This window comes from Bidens hawaiensis, unplaced genomic scaffold (assembly GCF_021521415.1).
Source record: "Bidens hawaiensis isolate Kalapana, Puna unplaced genomic scaffold, B.hawaiensis_p1.1 tig00033255_1, whole genome shotgun sequence".
Classification (NCBI taxonomy): Eukaryota; Viridiplantae; Streptophyta; class Magnoliopsida; order Asterales; family Asteraceae; genus Bidens; species Bidens hawaiensis.
In genome coordinates this window covers 97,989-117,643 of record NW_027495703.1, presented here as the reverse complement: position 1 = coordinate 117,643, position 19,655 = coordinate 97,989, and the positions used below count along the sequence as shown (strand labels likewise).

The following is a 19,655-nucleotide window of genomic DNA, read 5'->3' as shown; positions in this document are numbered from 1 at the left end:
TGGTAAATGTTTTTGTATCTACACCTAGTTAGGAAAAAAAACTCCTTTTAAGTATGTTCTAACATCTTCTCTTCAAGTGTTGTTTTTATAGAAATATCGTCTTACTAACTCTCACTCACCACCTCCCAATGGCTCCTCTGGTGTCGTTACTCGATAATTGGGTTTCTATTTCATTAGTTACCACCCACAATGTAACATCGTAAAAATTTCCATACCAATTTTGACAATTTAGGAAGTTGAGTGACCGGATAGGCATTTAGCTAAAATAAAAATATAAAAGGCTCACGAAGTGACACGTGGTTGATGACTAATCGAATGAAATCGAAGCGTGGTTGATGATTAATCAATTGGAATGACATGTGTTGCCACATGTCAACACGAAAGGACATGTGTCATCACAAGAATGAATGGTGGCAAGCGATGGTCTAACCGGGGGTGTGAGTGAACAACTTGAAATAGCGGCCATGTGTTGCTCTTTTGTGGCATCCCAAACACCAAACCACTCTCACTTTGTTGAAGTTTTTGCCATCCCGAAGCCATTTAGGAGGTCCGACGTTTCAGACCCCGACACCCTGCCCATAGTCAACGTGTTGCTTTTCGTCCTTAAGCGTTATACCGTTTTAAGATCCAAGGTAATCATTCATCAAATATAGAGAAATTCTTAATGGAACAACTCATCAAAATGTGAATACACTCAAACCTTTTTATAGCGTGAATACATAAACTTTCTTTACAGTGTGAATACGTCTACTTTTTACAATTCATTTACTCTTTTAAATATATGGATATTCATCTATCTTTAAGGAGTTAGAAAAGAAGTAACATGAGGGTTGATTCATATCCTCTAAAACATTTTGATACAACATAGTAATCAAACACTCAGGCTAAAATACACATACACTGGATCCTTACATATATGATATGTTGTGAGCACACTACATATATATTAGCCATGGGGCGCATAGCCATCCCTGAAACGGTTTGTACGTATATTTAGTTTCGATAAGATGGGATTGACACCCACTAAGTTGTTGAACGCTATTGGTTTTGTGTCATAACGAATTAAGAAAACATGTTATCTAGTTAATGTTATTAACCCGCATACAACAAGCGTATTTTTAAAAGTGTTTCAGGTAACCAGGCGTAAGGCATAGAAGTGAAAATGCTCGGTGGAGATATAAGATCCCTATGCATAGAATATAGCGAATGGATCAACTAATTTTGTAAGCGAAACGCACGTAAACTTCTTTTTAAAGAAAGTAATTTTGTGAACGTATAAGGGTTTTTAATTCCCTATGTTAATAAAGTAAATATTTTATTACACATTTTCCGTGGCCTAACCAACTATTATTCATACGGCTAGGCCCCTGAGGCCGAGTGTGAAACACAAGTTCTAATGTAGGATATAACACAAGTCAACCAAACAAAACAAATAGTTAGATTGTTTTAAGTGTTTGATTCTAGCAAAATTTGATATGTCGGCCATTGAATACTCAAGCATCAGGTTTCTCTTCCTTCAACAAGCTCTCGATCTATAACCAAGTCGATCAAAGGTGCTATCATTCATGAGATAGATCTTGTGGTTGGACTTCGATCAATAGAGCTTGTTATCTAACGACTATGGAACTGGTGTCACTCTGATATCATTTGTTATCCCAAATTAGAGAAGCTAACTAACCAAGAACTGATCTTGGTGAAATTCTTGCGTAGGTTTGCTAAACCTATTTAATGACTTTTTGTTAAAACTAGAAACGAGAGATTACAAAATAAAACAAAGATAAATATTGTTTATTTTATCCCCTTTTACAATTACAAACAATAATTAGGCTACTAATTAATTACAACAAATAATTAAATACTAATTTTAATTGATATATTGATCTCTTCCGGTTTTCCCATGAGATCGAACCGTACTACCCTATATATCACATGTTGCATGGTGTACGCAAAACTAGCTCACGGTTGCCTTATCTTGATGTGAGGCTGAGTACATGACAACCTCCTTATCAAAGTGTCAAGTCGTATTGCTTTGAGAGTTATTGGGAAAGATTACTTGAGAATGTTACAAAGATCGTGCTCAAGATTGATAGAATGTCTATTATAGCTCTCGTGAATAATCCCATTTTTCACGGTCGAACAAAACACATTAACTCCTGATTTCACTTTATTTGGGATTGTGTTGAAGACGACAAGATGGAAGTTTAACGCGTTAGCGGAATGATTGAAAAGCCAACATGCTCATGAAAGCACTCTCTTGGATGAAGTTTATGGAGATGTGCGAACTGCTTGGAGTTGAATACCTCTCTAATCACGATCCAGAAAGGAATTAAGGGGGTGAACGAAGGCCATATTAGTTCCTTAGTGCGCCCGCGAGGAGCAGACCCGACTATCTAAGAATGGGTAGTTTAGCCTGTTAAGTGATGAATATGATAAATTAGTTTTCTTACTTACCAAGTTTGGTTTATTTTATAAATAGATCGATCATTACCGGTTAGGGTTTGATTGTTGAGAGTTACTGTAATAGGGTTTTGGGTTATTTTACTAACTTAAAATACAGTCAGTTTTCTCTAAATTGTGTGTGTTCGTTTATTTGTTTTGTGTTCTTGATATCAATTCAAAGTAACTTTGGTAATCTAGCATTGTTATCTCTATAGTTTGATGGTTTATCATTATCTCGTAGTTTCATCATCACTCATTCTTTGAAATATCTATATTTATTGAGAGATTTGTATGATCACTAAATATATACGAAAAACATTGTTCAGCGACATTGTTTTGGCCGCCCATTTCAGCAATATCAATCATCTTCCATCCAACATTGTAATGCTTAGATCATTGTTAGAACTTATTCCATACGATATTGAAGATTGTGCAATATCTTGCATATATTCTCCAACGTAAAAACCGGGTTCTTTAGGCCAAGGCAATGGACCTTCACTCCCCAACATCAAGATGACAGAAGTCATAGTTGGCCTATCATCCGGATGGCGCTGAACACACAACAAACCAACATGGATCGCTCGTATAAGCTGAGCGACATTGATTGATGCGCCTATGCACTTAGCAGCTAATTGTAATGATTTGCCTTAATTATGAACTCTCCATGCCTATCAAGATCAAATAATACAAGTCTTGTTTGGTGTTTCACAAGGGAAGATTACATTAGAAGGAGTAAGCAACTTTTCTTATTTCTATTTAGAAATTTATTTAAGCTTAAACAATCATAAATTTTTCATTTTGGTTAATCTTTGATTTTATCTACAAAGCAAAGAACACATGTTAACATATGAAACTTTCTATAAAAGTATGGAAACTTTTTTGAAAAACAAAAAATATATTATAACGATAGGTTTAAAAGCAAACCACAATAAAACATGGAACTAGAAAACAATGTCTTTAATTTACATGTAAAAAATATTGTAAATATCGATTTCACATGTAAAAAAAATACTTTTAGCATAAAATATTTTGGAGCTTTTGCGTATAGATATATATAGAAGACATTCAAATTTTCAAAGTAAAGTATTTTTGGATATTATGTGACTGAATAATGCTTTGTTTTAAATGCAACCCACTTTTCAATAAAAGGACACAGAGTCCCGATGGTGAGTCCACGGATTTCGTGAAAAACAAGAACCTCAAATCCGGGGGGTGGTCTTCAAAAATGTGGCCGGCTAGAGGGAAATGGAGATCATAGATTCTCCCGGCCTCCACCCGCCTCCTCTAAGAACAAAAATTAAAAAGTAGATAAAAACAAATATTTATATTACCTTTTTAATAGGTGAAAGTAAAGATAGCTACAATAATAATATCCAATGCCTAATGCCTTCTCTTCATTTATACACCTTGCACTTTTTATTAAAAATTATGGAGACCAAACTTACATGTCCGATAAGGTTGCTGTAGTGTTCTTTTTGGTTGAATCCTTTGTTTTTCTCCCCACATATAATTTCCAGGACTACTACACCGAAGCTATATACGTCTGATTTTGCCGAAAAGATACCATCTCCTGCATATTCTAGCGCCATGTAGCCACTGCAAGGAATAAAAACATAATGCAACTGATTCTAATAATAAAATGGAATGAACTTAGGCTAGATCCATCTCACTATGTTCCAACCACTCTGTTTGTGTTTGCTTCTAGCTGCTTTCTTCCAAAAATTCTAGCCGTGCGGAAATCTGAAATCTTCGGGTTCATATCTGTGTCAAGCAAAATATTACTGGCTTTCAGATCTCTATGTATGATTCTAAGCCGAGAATCCTGGTGAAGATAGAGAAGTCCACGAGCAATTCCATTGATAATGCTGTAACGTGCGGGCCAATCAAGGAGTTCACTTTGAGATTTATCTGTGAGTTGTTTGAATGTTAGTTATCGGTTTGAATTTTAGTTATTGGTTTGATATAAGTTTGTTTCATTTTATTTTACTTACCAAATATGAATGAATCGAGACCTTTGTTTGGCATGTATTCGTAAATCAACATCTTTTCTGCTCCCTCCATGCAACACCCCAAAAGCTTGACAAGATTGCGATGTTGTAGTTTAGATATGGAGATGACTTCATTCTTAAACTCGTGAAATCCTTGAGTGGATGTTTTTGCTAGCCGTTTCACTGCGATTTCCTTCCCATCTTCAAGTACACCCTGAAACATGTATTGTTAAAGACATGCATACATACATACATACGTGCATGCACACACACACACATATTTATATATATATATATATATATATATATATATAGGATTTGTATCCTTTCATAACTTTTAAGAACACATCACAACCAAACATTTTTTTTAATTTTTTTCATATATTAATGTTGTTTAAGACTAGTTTTATCATATTTCATATATAAATTCTTTATTATATATATGAATCACAAGTTTACATATTTCCAAAATTTATGTAATAACAAATTTACATATATGTAAAAAAATTTAGATATGTGTACAAACTAATTTTCATAATTTTAATCGTAAATACAGATATAAAAAGTGATAAAACTACACTCTAATAACATTAACATATAAAAAACTTTAGTTATTAAGAGTTCCTTCAAGTTCTTAAATAAATATATGGGGATGGTTCAGACGAGAAGTCATTCTGGACCATTTATCATGTGTAATCAATGGTATTCAATAAGAATGGCAATTTGGTAATTACCAATAATGAAGTGAAAGCGAGAGGTTGGTTTACGCAAATGTTTTAATGCACGAACTTTTTATTTATTAATTTTACTATGCATGTGTTAACAATACGACGCGTAATGCGCCCCGACGCATAAACATACATCCACTTTGATTTAAGTTCTTTAACAAATTTTCTTAATGTTAACCAAGTTATATTTTTGCCACATCGCACGGAGAAAATACTTGTTATGAATAATTAGTAAGCCTCCAAATTTATTGATTTACAAGTGAAAAAATTGTCCATCAAAATATCAGTCACGGAGGGCCATAATACACTTATATATACGCCGATATTATATTGATAACAACATCGGCTTATATATACAGGCTTATAGCTTGTTAGATAATTGTTGTAGGAGCACCCAGAACGGGCTTCTTCTTCTAAGAGTCCAAGGTATGAACGGATGCGGCAATGGACATGATATAAAGGTTCGTAGACTCCACCAATGTGGAACTAAAGTTTTTGAAAGGCTTAGTATCATCCCACACCACCTGTGATCATACAACATTTTTTTCCTATATGGCTTGTATAGGGCCGTATAGCAGCTGAATCGTGTCAGATTGTGTCTGAAGTTGTCTGCCATCGTTTATAGCGCCTCGTATAGCCCTATACGGGTCGTATAGGCCTATACGGCCGTATAGAGATTTTTTTGAAATTTTTATTTTGATATATTATTTGACTTACATCATATTTTTTTAGCAATATCAAACGTTCTTCTTTTCGACCCTTTCATGTGTTATATAACACCACTGAAAATCTGTCTATACGACTCGTATAGTCATTTCCTGGAAGCGATTAATATTGGTCAAAAGGCAATCAGAATTTTTCTGCAAATGTTTTCCATACGGTCGTATAGCCCTATAGGACCGTATAGGTTTTATGGTTTGTCAGGAGCAATACGAGCCATTTAATGCCTATACGGCTCGTATAGGTCTATACGGTCGTATAGGCTGCAAAAAACTGTATTTTTGTCCCCTTTGTTGGATTTAATGGTCGGTTCGGGTCAAGTCAACGCGGACCGACCCGAATGTGACCCGGTAAGAGTTACACCAAGATTAACGAACACCGAACCCGCTTAAGTTATTAACTGGGCTAGACACGATTGAACTGGGTTTTTGGTTGGTGATTAGGCCTTGAAGCCCATTGGGTTTTGCTATGGGTTAAACCCTAACCCACATAATATATAATAACATCTTATTGTTATTATTAACTAAACAAAGAGTTAAGGTAAAACCCTAATCACCTCTACAACCACCAGCCGCCACACCCTGCTGCCGGAACAGCGCCGCCGCCGGAATCCCATCTCCGTCGGAATCGCGTCACCACCGGAACCAGGTCATCGCCGGAACACCACCGCAGCCGCCGTTGCTTTGTCTCGTTGTTCTGCCGATACTGTTCACCATACACCGCCGCCGCCACCTGCTGTCGCCGGTTGCCGGAATTTGGTGTCGGGTCTCGTGCAACTTCTAGCTTGGTTCGTTAGATCTTGGTGTCTCACCCGGTTTCGATAACCGAGGTATAAAGTCTTTATCTTTATCTATGGTTTGGTTTAATTATATATCGTGCTCGTATAGTTGTAACCGGATCCGAGTTCGGGTTTCCGGTTCGCTTTAATAATTTGTTTTCCGCTGCGTTTTTGAATTCGTTTATATATATAAATTATTAATATTGATTAATAATTATTTAAACGAAATAATTAACTAAAACGGGTTAAAAAAGTTTGACCGTTTTCGTTCCGAACCACCGTTGAAACCCAACAGTGGTATCAGAGTCGCGGTTACAACTTACGAGTCGATCCCGGTTCGTTTAAACCGGATCTACATCTCAAACATTAAATCGTTTAAAGTTTGTAGATCTAGATTAGTTTTCGGGTAATTTTGGAATTGGTCAAAATTTTGTTTATTTTATTTGACCAAGTCAAAACGACCCGAAATTTATTTATTTTTGAATATGTAAATCCGGCCCTGACCTATGTTTGTTTGGTTGTGTTTAGATCTTGAGTTTGTTTTTTGGCCATATAGCTGGTTCAACATTGTAATTGGTTATTTTTAGTTTTCGGTTTTCTTTTGGCCATATTGGATGGTTCAAATTTGTAATAGGGCAATAATATGTTAGTTTATAAATTTGTAATAAAGAAGACACGATAATAACCGAGGACGAGCTCATGGATTTCTTGGAGTTAGTGGGAGTTCGGACAAGATGACGGGATGCACCTTGAAGTCCATCCTTGTGGTTGTTTTGTGTTGTGAACCCCTTGACCCGATTGGTCTCCCTAATTGGCTCTAGCGAGACCGATCACCTTTTGGCCATAAGGATGTACATATTATTTATTTGCTATTTTGGTTGCTTGGTTTGTTTATAATAGGATTATTAACACCAACTTAATACCAAATAAAAATGGAAAATAAACATTTTTAATTAACCATTTATGTTTTGCAAATTAAAAGCGTTTTGATTTCCAAAACTAATAACTTAATAGTTTTCTATTAACTTAAAATTGGTTAGTAATGTCGCGACAAACTTAGTTTTAATAGGTTATTTAAAACTAAGTGTCCTGAGAGATGAAGGGGTTCATCAATTCGTCCCGATAATAAATACAGTAAAATTTGACTTTTACTCTATTTGGTAATTATAAAATTAATCTCAATTTAAAAACCAATAGTTTATGCCAATCCTACTACAAGACACACTTGAGGCATATTGCGAAATTTCGAGTGTTGGAGCTAAAGCACCACATTTGTTTTCTAGCCTATCCCATCAAGGTGAAAGCGTTTCGTTGACACATCCGGCGCTTTCACACGTCACTATACTAGGACAACTATTACTTTACTCTCCTGTTACGTGCTAAAGCTGTCTGGAGACTTAAAGTGGGCAAAGATGAGGCTAAACGTTTCTATATAGACAATCGTTGTCCCTATAGGCTTCATAACCGAGAGTTGTGCTCTATTCACAATTGATAATCGTTGTCGGTCTGCCTAACCACTTATTAATGGTGTGTGCTACAGCTGCCTTTAATAACTGGAAGCCAGATTCTCATACTCCTATTTGATTAATGTTATTGGGTCATTAATAATAGGATTACAACATCGAAAATACTAATTAAATTTACTTTTGCTTTATTAATCAGATGTCTTCAAACGAAAATCACCCTACGCCCTTAAGTCTATCCTTAAGTCGTTCTTACTATGGCAAAGCGCCTGTATGTTCTCGATGGACCTGTTCCAAACGAGCCTGAAAACAACACAGCCGTTGCTCGAAAAGCTCTTGACAAGCATAGGGATGACTCGGCTGAGGTCTCCTGTATTATGCTAGCCACCATGACTTCTGAGCTTGCTAAAGGCTTAGAAGACTTCGGTGCCTATGAGATGCTGGAACAACTCAAGGGCATGTTCCAAAAACAAGCCCGTCAGGAACGATTCGATACCATGAAACAACTCATAAGTTGCAAGATGGCAGAAGGGTCTCTTGTCAGTGCACATATTCTTAAGATGAAGGGGCACATCGATCAGCTCAAGAAACTTGATTATCCCATGCTTGATGAGATGGCATCGGATTTCATCCTCAACTCTCTCCCCAGTTCTTACGACCAGTTCGTAATGAATTTCAACATGAATGGCTGGGTAAAGACAGTGCCGGTGCTGCATAACATGCTCAAAACGGCTGAGATGAACATTCCTTCTAGGACCAATCAAGTTCTGATGATCCGATCTGCTGGTGTAAAGAATCCCAAACCCAAGAATCAAGGTTATAAGGGAAAAGGCAAGAAAAAAGTTACTGTTGCTACCAAATCTGCCACCAACACTAACAAGAAAGTTGCAAAGGCACCACCGCCGCCTCCTGAGGAGCGCTAGTGCTTCAAGTGCAACAAGATGGGGCATTGGATGCGTAACTGCCCCGAACATCTAGCTGAGCTAGCAAAGAGGAAGGCCAATGGTGAAGGCTCTTCTCGAGGTATTTCCATATACGTTATTGAACTTTTCACTGTCTCTAGCAACACATGGGTATTTGAAACCGGATGTGGTTTCCACATTGTTAATGTCTTGTAGGAGCCTGAGAAGTGGAAGAAACTGAATAAAGGCAGCATGGAACTCATCGTTGGAGATGGGAAGAGAGTACCAATTCTGGCAACTGGAGTTTTTCATTTTACTTGTCCATCTGGCCTAGTTTTTCCTTTGAATAATTGTTTGTATGCTCCTGGTTTGACCAGAAACATTATTTCATTTTCATTGTTACTTGAACATGGTTTTAAGTACGTTTTTAATGGCATGGCTATTTCTGCTTACTTAAATGATATCTTTTATTTTGAGGTTAAACCTCGAAATGGTATTTATGAGATTGATGTTCAACCTGACAATAACATATATCATCTTTCAAAACGTATCAAGACTAGCGTCAATGATACTTTTCTATGGCACTGCCGACTTGGCCACATAAGCAAGGCAAGAGTTAAAAGACTCCAATCCGAAGGGATTATTGAATCCACAGGACCGGACTCGTTTGATGATTGCGAATCTTGCTTAGCTGGCAAACTCGCCAAAGACTCCTTCACTCATAAAAGTGAACGAGCAAGTGATCTGTTAGAACTCATACATTCTGATGTATGTGGACCTTTCAGAACCATGACTAGAAACCATGAAAGATACTTCGTTTCTTTTATCGACGATTATAGTCGATACGCTTATGTGTATCTTATGAAACACAAGCACGAAACTTTTGAAAGGTTCAAAGAGTTTCAAAGCGAAGTGGAAAACCAACTTGGTAAAACCATTAAAATGCTTCGATCAGATCGAGGTGGAGAGTATCTCAGCTCAGAATTTATCACTCATCTAAAAGAGCATGGAATTATTTCACAGCTCACTCCACCTAGCACACCCCAACATACTGGCGTGAGCGAGAGGAGAAATCGAACTTTGCTAAACATGATTTGATCGATGATGTGTAGAACTAACTTGCCTCACTCCTTCTGGGGTTATGCCCTTATGACCGCCGCCCGCATTGTCAATCTAGCTCCAACTAAGAAGATAGACAAAACCCCATATGAGATATGGCATAAGGGAAAGAAGCCCAAATTGTCTTACCTTAGACTATGGGGATGTGATGCTTACATCTCAAGTGAGTCTAATGACAAACTTGATCCCCACGGCGTAAAAGTTGTTTTCGTCGGATACTATAACCAAAGCGGTTATTACTTCTTTCATCCTGATACAAATATGATTTCTATCAAGAGGAAAGGCCGCTTCCTTGAGAAGAAATTTCTCAATCGAGGAACTGGAGATAACGTTGTTGAACTTGAAGAAATTCAAGAACCAAAAACAACCGCTGAGGAAGTTGGAGCGTCTGATCAACAAGTTGTTGTTGCTGATACATCAGACAGGAACACAAGCGTTCGCAGAAGTAGTGGGACTCCTGTACCAAATTCTAGATACCTATGGCATTTAGATGGTCCCGAAGTCTTATTAGTAGCCGAGTCTGGAGACGAGCCTACTAACTACAAATCTGCTATCTTGGATCCGGAATCCGAGAAATGGGAAGATGCCATGAACACTGAGATGCAATCCATGCAGGATAACCAAGTCTGGAACTTGGTTAAGCTACCCCCGATAGTCGGGCAGTAGGGAGCAAATGGATTTTCAAGAGAAAAACCGACATGCATGGAAATGTGCAAACTTATAAGGCACGGCTAGTCGCGAAAGGTTTTACTCAAACTCAAGGTGTTGACTATGATGAAACCTTCTCGCCTGTTGCTATGACTAAGTCAATAAGGATATTACTTGCCATAGCCGCGTACTATGACTACGAGATATGGCAAATGGATGTCAAAACCGCTTTTCTTAATGGACATCTTTCTGAAGATGTTTATATGGTTCGGCCTGAAGTTTTTTTTTATCCTAAATATCCTAATAGGGTTTGCAAATTATATAAGTCCATTTATGGACTTAAGAAAGCATCTCGAAGCTGGAATCTTCACTTTGATGAGAAAATCAAAGAGTTTGGTTTTGTCAAAAATGAAGATGAGCCTTGTGTTTATAGAAAGGCTAGTGGGAGCACTATATCATTCCTCATATTGTATGTGGATGATATACTGATCATTGGAAACAACATTCCTATGCTTAAGGAAGTTAAGCACTAGTTGGAATCTTGTTTTGCAATGAAAGATCTTGGAGAAGCCGCTTATATTCTGGGAATAAAGATCTATATAGATAGATCTAAGCGGATTCTATGGCTAAGTCAAAGTACTTACATAGACAAAGTTATGGCACGCTTCTCAATGGAAAACTCCAAGAAAGGAGCTGTTCCAATGACTAAAGGAACCATGTTGAGCAAATCGCAATCTCCGGCAACGGATATTGAATCTAAACGTATGTAAGCAATTCCATATGCTTCTGTGTTTGGCTCTATCATGTATGCTATGTTATGTACTAGACCTGACGTCTCGTATGCCCTGAGCATGACCAGCCGTTTTCAGCAGAGTCCTGGCATTGCCCATGGACTGCTGTGAAGAACATTCTAAGGTACTTGAATAGGACCAAAGATATGTTCTTGGTATTTGGGGGAGTGGAAGAGGAGCTCACTGTAAAGTGTTACACTGATGCTAGCTTCCAGACTGACCGAGATGATTCTCGCTCACAGTCGGGTTTCGTTTTCACTCTCAATGGAGAAGCTATTTATTGGAAGAGCTCCAAGCAGAGTGTAGTGGCGGATTCTACCACCGAATCCGAATATATCGCGGCATCAGATGCTGCTAAGGAGGCTGCTTGGATGAAGAAGTTCATCACCGATCTCGACGTGGTTCCGGGTATTCGCAAACCAATCGAGGTGTTCTGTGATAACACAAGTGCTATTGCTCAAGCCAAAGAGCCAAGGTCTCATCACAGGACCAAGCACGTTCTGAGGAAGTTCCATCTTATTCGGGAAATATTGGAACGAGGTGAGATCGTGATAAGCAAAGTTGACACAGATCAAAATCTAGCTGACCCGTTCACTAAGCCGATGACTCAGGACAAGCATGATCAGCATAGATATGCTATCGGGCTTAGACTTGCTAGTGATTTATTTTGATTTAGTATTTAGATGTATGAACATTTAAAACGGTTGTACTTATCTGTTCACTTTTGATTTAATGGTTAAATGTAACGTTGAAGAATACAACTGTGTTCCTTTTAATACGTTTAATCCATGAATATTGTATTCTAAATTATCCATAATCGGTCAGACTGGTGGGGACGACTCTGAATTAAGACTATTCTGACTTTGGACTCAAGTGGTTGACTTCCAAAGTTACAGACCTCATTATGAATGACGTTGGATGTAACTCGCATCAAATCATCTTCATGGATCTTGATCATAAGATGTTTTGATAATAGTATGCTCATTTAGTATCCTTAGACCTGAGATGCATATTGGAACTTTCGTTTACCGAGGAATATTCTTTGATCATGTTAACCGCTGTTGCGTAACTGCCAGCCATAAAGGCGTTGATTGGGAATGTTCTAAAGTTCAGTGGGAGTTGTATGTAGTCAAGATGAGATTCTGTACTCTTACACTAAAATTAACAGTTAGACATATTGGCGCCCTCGTTGATTCAAACTGGTAAAGTGTTAGGCCTCACCCAAACTTATTGTGTGTTTGATTGGACCACTTTGACTCTATATCGAGAACTACAATGATGGAACACTATATGAGATTGATTTGATCCATGTCTCATTGTTCAATTGATGTCTTATACAGAAAGGATAGATGACAACGATTACTATAAGTTCATTATCTTGCAATAAGGTATTCCAAGATATTTTGGTTATAATTTAAAATGTCACATTTAGTTGGGGACAGCTATGTGTAGCTAGAACGCCTCTAGCTGTTGGCGTTGTGATACTTGACCCAAATCCGTCCAAGTGGGAGACTATTGGATTTAATGGTCGGTTCGGGTCAAGTCAACGCGGACCGACCCGAATGTGACCCGGTAAGAGTTACACCGAGATTAACGAACACCGAACCCGCTTAAGTTATTAACCGAGCTAGACACGATTGAACTGGGTTTTTGGTTGGTGATTAGGCCTTGAAGCCCATTGGGTTTTGCTATGGGTTAAACCCTAACCCACATAATATATAATAATATCTTTTTGTTATTATTAACTTAATAAAGAGTTAAGGTAAAACCCTAATCACCTCTACAACCACCAGCCGCCACACCCTGTTGCCGGAACAGCGCCGCCGCCGGAATCCCATCTCCGTTGGAATCGCATCACCACCGGAACCAGGTCATCGCCGGAACACCAACGCAGCCGCCGTTGCTTTGTCTCGTTGTTCTGCCGCTACTGTTCACCATACACCGCCGCCTGCCGCCGCCACCTGCTGTCGCCGGTTGTCGGAATTTGGTGTCGGGTCTCGTGCAACTTCTAGCTTGGTTCGTTAGATCTTGGTGTCTCACCCGGTTTCGATAACCGAGGTATAAAGTCTTTATCTTTATCTATGGTTTGGTTTAATTATATATCGTGCTCGTATAGTTGTAACCGGATCCGAGTTCGGGTTTCCGGTTCGCTTTAATAATTTGTTTTCCGCTGCGTTTTTGAATTCGTTTATATATATAAATTATTAATATTGATTAATAATTATTTAAACGAAATAATTAACTAAAACGGGTTAAAAAGTTTGACCGTTTTCGTTCCGAACCACCGTTGAAACCCAACACCCTCGTCAGTCATTCATACCCTATACGGCCGTATAGGCCTATACGAGCTATATAGACATGTGAGAGTGATGTATGAGAATCACATTCCTTTTAAAATAAGCTTGAGACTCCAAACTTGAAGGGGACAAGAAAAGTGGGCCCAACCCCACCTTCAAGGACTTTTTCTTGAAAAATAATAGTCAAATCTTTTTTGAATTAAAGTTGGTACAACTAAGTCGGTAGCATTTTTTTGTTTAAAAAAAGAAAATTAAATTATATTATAAATTCTATAAATTAACACACACACAACAATAGCGAGAGGGAAGGTGCAAAATGAACCTTCTGTCGACAAGGTCACCGAGCACTACAAGAATTTTTGATGAAAAAAAAATGATATATTTGGATAAATTTCACAGCGAAATAATTGGAATTATATTTAATTAAGAAATAATCATTCTAATGATAAACCACTTGAACATGAATCCGCTCGTATTTTATCTATTATTTATTTAAAACTGATTTACACTTTTTCATTTTTACTTAAATGTATTAGTTAGTGTATTTTTTTAAATGTATTTTATTTATTTTTCTTGCTTATTTTTAATTATTTAAAATACATATTCTAGTATATAAATATATACGAAATAAAAAAAAATAATTTTGTTATAAAAGTTGTTTGATTAAATACATAATTAATTGTATGAATAGGTAATGATGTGGCAGCTTGGGAAGGTTTGTTGTGGAAAAAAGTGGAAGTTTTTTAGAAAAGTTTGAAATCTGATGTGACGTTAATATAACAATTTGTAATGGTTTGTTGTTACGGATGCTCTTGTGACAACTTCCTAAATATTGTCAATTATGATATCAACAAATCTAGTGATACAAGGGCACCAAGCCCTGCCAAGAGTTCCTTCCTGAGGGCGTCACCTTAGGGGTTGGGGGGTTGTAAAGGTTTGTTGTTATGTATACTCTTGTGACAACTTCCTAAATATTTGCAACCATGCAAATCTTGTCATGGGCATTGCCCATTGGACCCCACAAAGGTGACACCCTCAGGAACTCCTGGCAGGGGCTTGGTGTCCTTGTACCACCATATTTGTTTTGTTGATATCATAGCTGACAATAGTCTCAAACAAGTGTATACTCTACACCTTCTACGTGTATTGATGTATTAATACGTGTGTTACATGTGTTGACGTTTATAATGTAAATATATTTTAACTGAAATAATTTTATGACACTAAAATCACTGACTTTGTACAACATACAAGGTCATGGACTTAGAGAATACCTTGTAAACAGGTCCAAAACCGCCCTCTCCAAGTTTGTTGCTCATTAAGAAGTTGTTTGTAGCTTTAAGTAAAGTAGACAAGCCAAAGAGTGGTAGCTCTAGATCTTCATCACCACTTCTATTTTCATGATCATGTTCAATTTCATTTTTTGGTGTCCCTATGAAGTGGATAATTCTTTTAGAAGAACTGATAACACTTGCATGCATATGTTACAAAATGATTCAGTAGATTTATCTGATTTAAAGTATATATTGAAGATATTTAATAGTTTTTTATTTTTTTTATGATAGAACATAACATGAACGACACATTCATATGTAGACATAAATTTATCGTTAAAACTTCATACCTTGTTCATGTTGCTTCTTCCTAGTGAATCGGTAGCATATTAAAACTAGGATGAACAAAACCACAGATGCTATGGGGACCATAACTCGTAATCATATCCTTGTACTTGAGCTTTTCTTGTTGTCTGTTGAGTCTGTGAAAACATATTGTTAATATGGAAGACTGGAAGGTGTTTGTTTTCAATCAAAGATAAAACATATTTTGATTTACCTAACTCCGAGAGTGGCATTCGTATATAAAGAGTGTCACCGTTTTCAGCAAACGTTCTAGTGTCATTCAGGTCGCCTAACCATAGCAAACAACCACTCCCAGTCCCGGAGATATTGGTATACATGTAAGCAGTACACGAACAATTGCTTCTACACATCTTCTCACATTCCACAAGGTTCATGGTCTGGTTGTACCATGACCTCTGAGTGTCGGGTAACTTCAAGTTAGAATATTTGTTGAAGCCTACCTCAGACCCACAATCCAAAGGGACAGTGCGTCGACACCCTTGTGACAAATCTGCATTCCTCCACTGATCAAGAGACTTGGGTTCAAACCCCTTTAAACATTCACAAACCGGTGAGTTGTTAATGTTGCACCTCCCGAATGGTCCACACACGGCGTACTGATCACACAGGTCGTTTGTCGGCCCCAAATAAAGGTTCCAAACTTGTTTGTCATCAATCCATAACAAGCGCTCTATACGGCCAGTTGGGTGTAACACCACACGCATTAAAGCCGAAGGATTTATAAGATCATACTGAAAGTAAATTTCTCTTTGACTAATAACAAAGGTGTAGTTGTAAATAGGATTCGGTCTCAAATTTGGGTATCCGGTATACCTGAGTCCGTTCCATGGACCTCCACGGAACTTTATCTTCGAGCCGTCCATTAGGAGCCCCTCAGGATACCCTCTGGTATCAATCGAATAAGAAAAATTACCCGTAGCCGGATCATCCTCAGATTTCCATGACGTGATACGCTTTTCAACCACTGTAACCAAATTCTTGCCATACTTCATTCCGGGAAGTAAAGTGTCTGTTATAAAGTCGAAACTTTGCCATATGGGATTTTCTTGATTGATGTCGTAGATTATGAAGTTGCCTGTATCTAGAAGCCGGGCTACCGGATTCCTGACTGATGTTGTGCTTGATGAGTTCCATAGGACGTTGCCCGTGGAGGTGTCCCGAAGACTTAAAACTCCCTGAAGGGTGAGAGTTAGCTCGCCAGAGGTATGATTGAGTGGTGTGTTCCGGTTTGCTACCCGTACAACTGTTCGGTACGATCTTTTCTTGTACCAAATTCCGACATAATGGTTCATCGAGTTGACAGGGCTAAAGAAACCAAGTTCGTAGGTTTCTTGTGGTGAAACGATGGTATCATTATATCTAATGATTTGGTTTGCAGATATGGTGTCTGCAGCGAAAGTACAACTTATTGATGCATAAAGCACAACAAGAAAGCCAAAGGTCAGCATGCTCTTGGTCACTGGTCTTCTTTCCGCCATTAGCGTATCAGCAAACACACTTTTACGATTTTGAAATAAGAACATTTTGATTCTATTAGGAAAAATATATGCAAAACTCCATTTAGATGGTCCCGTGGAGTATCAATTAAGCATGCATTTTTTTTTTCTTTGATAGGAGTTGTATTATATTTTAAGCCTTTCATATGTTAAGGATAATTCAAACTAATGTTTAATCACGATCGACTGAGTCAATTGAGTTGTTAGTGTTTAATATAATTCAAAGTTGAAGCAAAGACCAGTCACTGTCTTTCCTAGTTTGTTGGTAATTATATTTTGATTTAGCCATTAGTACTTTCAGGACTCAAATAAATAACACGTCTGTTATCACAGTGGTAATTATATTTCTTCACTATTTTTCAGTATTTTGCCTCTTCTAGGTAACGGTGGTATTTTTCAGTATTTTACCTCTTCTAGGTAACGGTGGCAATTCTGAAACCGTTAAGTATAGTACTTATATACATATAGCAAACCAGTTAGACTCAAATTTTAAAATGCAATTTAATTACTGTTTAATATATATATGCAAGGAAAAGTTAACGTACAAACTGAAAAAACTTGTTAATTGTGCGAATCAAGTAGTGTAATTAGGTAATTACATTGTAGTGTAATTACACTACACTATAATACACTATATTGTATATATAATTACACAACTTGATTCACACAGATAGCAAGTTAATTTAATTTGTATTGATCCAACACCATCGATCTCCTCCGTCAAACCATCTCCACCACCACCGATCCACCACTCGACGACATCAACAATCCTCCGTCACCATCACCGGCGTTGACAACGAGTATCCGGCAACTCGCCGAAAAAACGTAGCTCTATTCCCCTTTGTTCACAGGTTTGTTTTAACAATCGTTTTAGCAATTGATCTATTAAACATTGAAATTGATCAAATTATAATCAGTTCATTGAAACAAATAGTCTTGGATCTTCAATTGAATCGTAACTGGTTTTAACCTTGAGCGTTTTCATTTTACTCCTTAAACGTATCAAGGTTTGAAATTTAATTTAGTGTTTAATTTTACGCCTTGTGTGTTTTTAGGTTTTGGATTTTAATTGGATGTAATTGGTTTTTTTAACTTTGGCCGTTTCTCACATACCTATTATACGTTAATCAATTATTATACGATAACTTAACCATATATATATATATATATATATATATATAGTTTTTAATTTTTTCGGCACATTCCACGTGTATGAAATACAAAATCTAATCTAACTACACTAATAAAAGAAGGGGGAAATTACCAAAATAGACAACTTTGACCAAATATTTTTCAAAATAAACATGCCTATTTTAGCCTACATCTCTCTAGTTATTGATTTTTTGACCAATAAACAACTGACACGTCAACGAAGCCGGCTAAGCTTTAGCCACCACTTTATGGACACAGAATTTTATGAAAAGTAAACGGGACCCACCTTTAGCCAATAAAAATTTGACACGTGTCAAAGGAGGCTAAACTTAACCTACATCTATGGTTATTTAGCTGCATCCTTGACTTTTAGCCGGCTTCGGATACGTGTCTATTTACTTAGCCGCAAATATTTTTTCTTAGCCGGCTCCAACTCGGCTTGTAGGCTAAGGCTTTACTTATCCGTCTTCTTTTTTCATTTAGCCGTCTAATTTTAGCCGCCAAAATTGAATACTTTACCAACCTTACCAACCATATTAAATATTTAACCGGCTTCTCTCTTTTTATCTCTTAGCCGTCTTCTTAACCAGTGTAAATTAAGCCCCCAAAATTAAATATTTTTACCTACACAATTAATTATTTAGCCAGTTTCGCCTAGCCGTCAATTTTTTTTCTCATAGCCGACATGTTCTAACCATCTTAAATAAATACATTTATCTATCCAAATTTAATTTTTCACCAACTATTTTTATAAAACTATACAATCATCTTTACTCCATCTAATAAAACCATTTTCACCATATCAAACTTTTTTACTTTTTTATCACACAAGGTCCTCATTTCTTAAAAAAAACATTTAAAATGAGGAAGGTAACAAACATATTTTTTTAAAATGAGGATCTTGTGTGATAAGAAAGTAAAAAAGTTTGGTAGGATGAAGATGGTTTTATAAGATGGAGTGAAGATGGTTGTATAGTTTTATAAGAATGATTGGTGAATAATTAATTAATTTGGGTAGGTAAATGTATTTTTTTCTGATGGCTAAAACATGCCGGCTATGAGAAAAAAAATTGACGGCTAGGCGTAACTGGCTAAATAATTAATTGGGTAGGTAAAAATATTTAATCTTGGGGGCTAAATTTACACCGGCTAAGAGATAAAAAGATAGAAGCTGGTTAAATATTTAATAGGGTAGATAAGGTTGGTAAAATATTCAATTTTGGAGGCTTAAATTAGACGAATAAATGAAAAAAAGAAGACGGCTAAGTACAACTTTAGTCTACAAGCCGAGTTGGAGCCGGCTAAGAAGAAATATTTGGATCCGACTAAGTAAATAGACACGTATCCCAAAGCCGGCTAAAAGTCAAGGATGCTGGCTAAATAACCATAGATCTAGGCTAAGTTTAGCCGCCTTTGAAACATGTCGAATTTTTATTGGCTAAAGGTGGGTCCCGTTTACTTTTTATAAAATTTCGTGCCCATAAAGTGGCGGCA

At 37.1% G+C, this 19,655-nt stretch overlaps 1 pseudogene across 1 annotated transcript; it reads right to left on the bottom strand.

The window, feature by feature from the left end:
• Positions 1 to 2,801: 2,801 nt before the first annotated feature.
• LOC143584712 (G-type lectin S-receptor-like serine/threonine-protein kinase At4g27290) lies at positions 2,802 to 17,293 on the bottom strand (annotated as a pseudogene). The gene is made up of 7 exons (XR_013144407.1): positions 15,707 to 17,293; positions 15,498 to 15,629; positions 15,148 to 15,305; positions 4,431 to 4,641; positions 4,110 to 4,347; positions 3,885 to 4,035; positions 2,802 to 3,107 (listed from the first exon to the last, which is right to left on the bottom strand). The product of XR_013144407.1 is annotated as a G-type lectin S-receptor-like serine/threonine-protein kinase At4g27290 (transcript).
• Between the last annotated feature and the right edge of the window lie 2,362 nt (positions 17,294 to 19,655).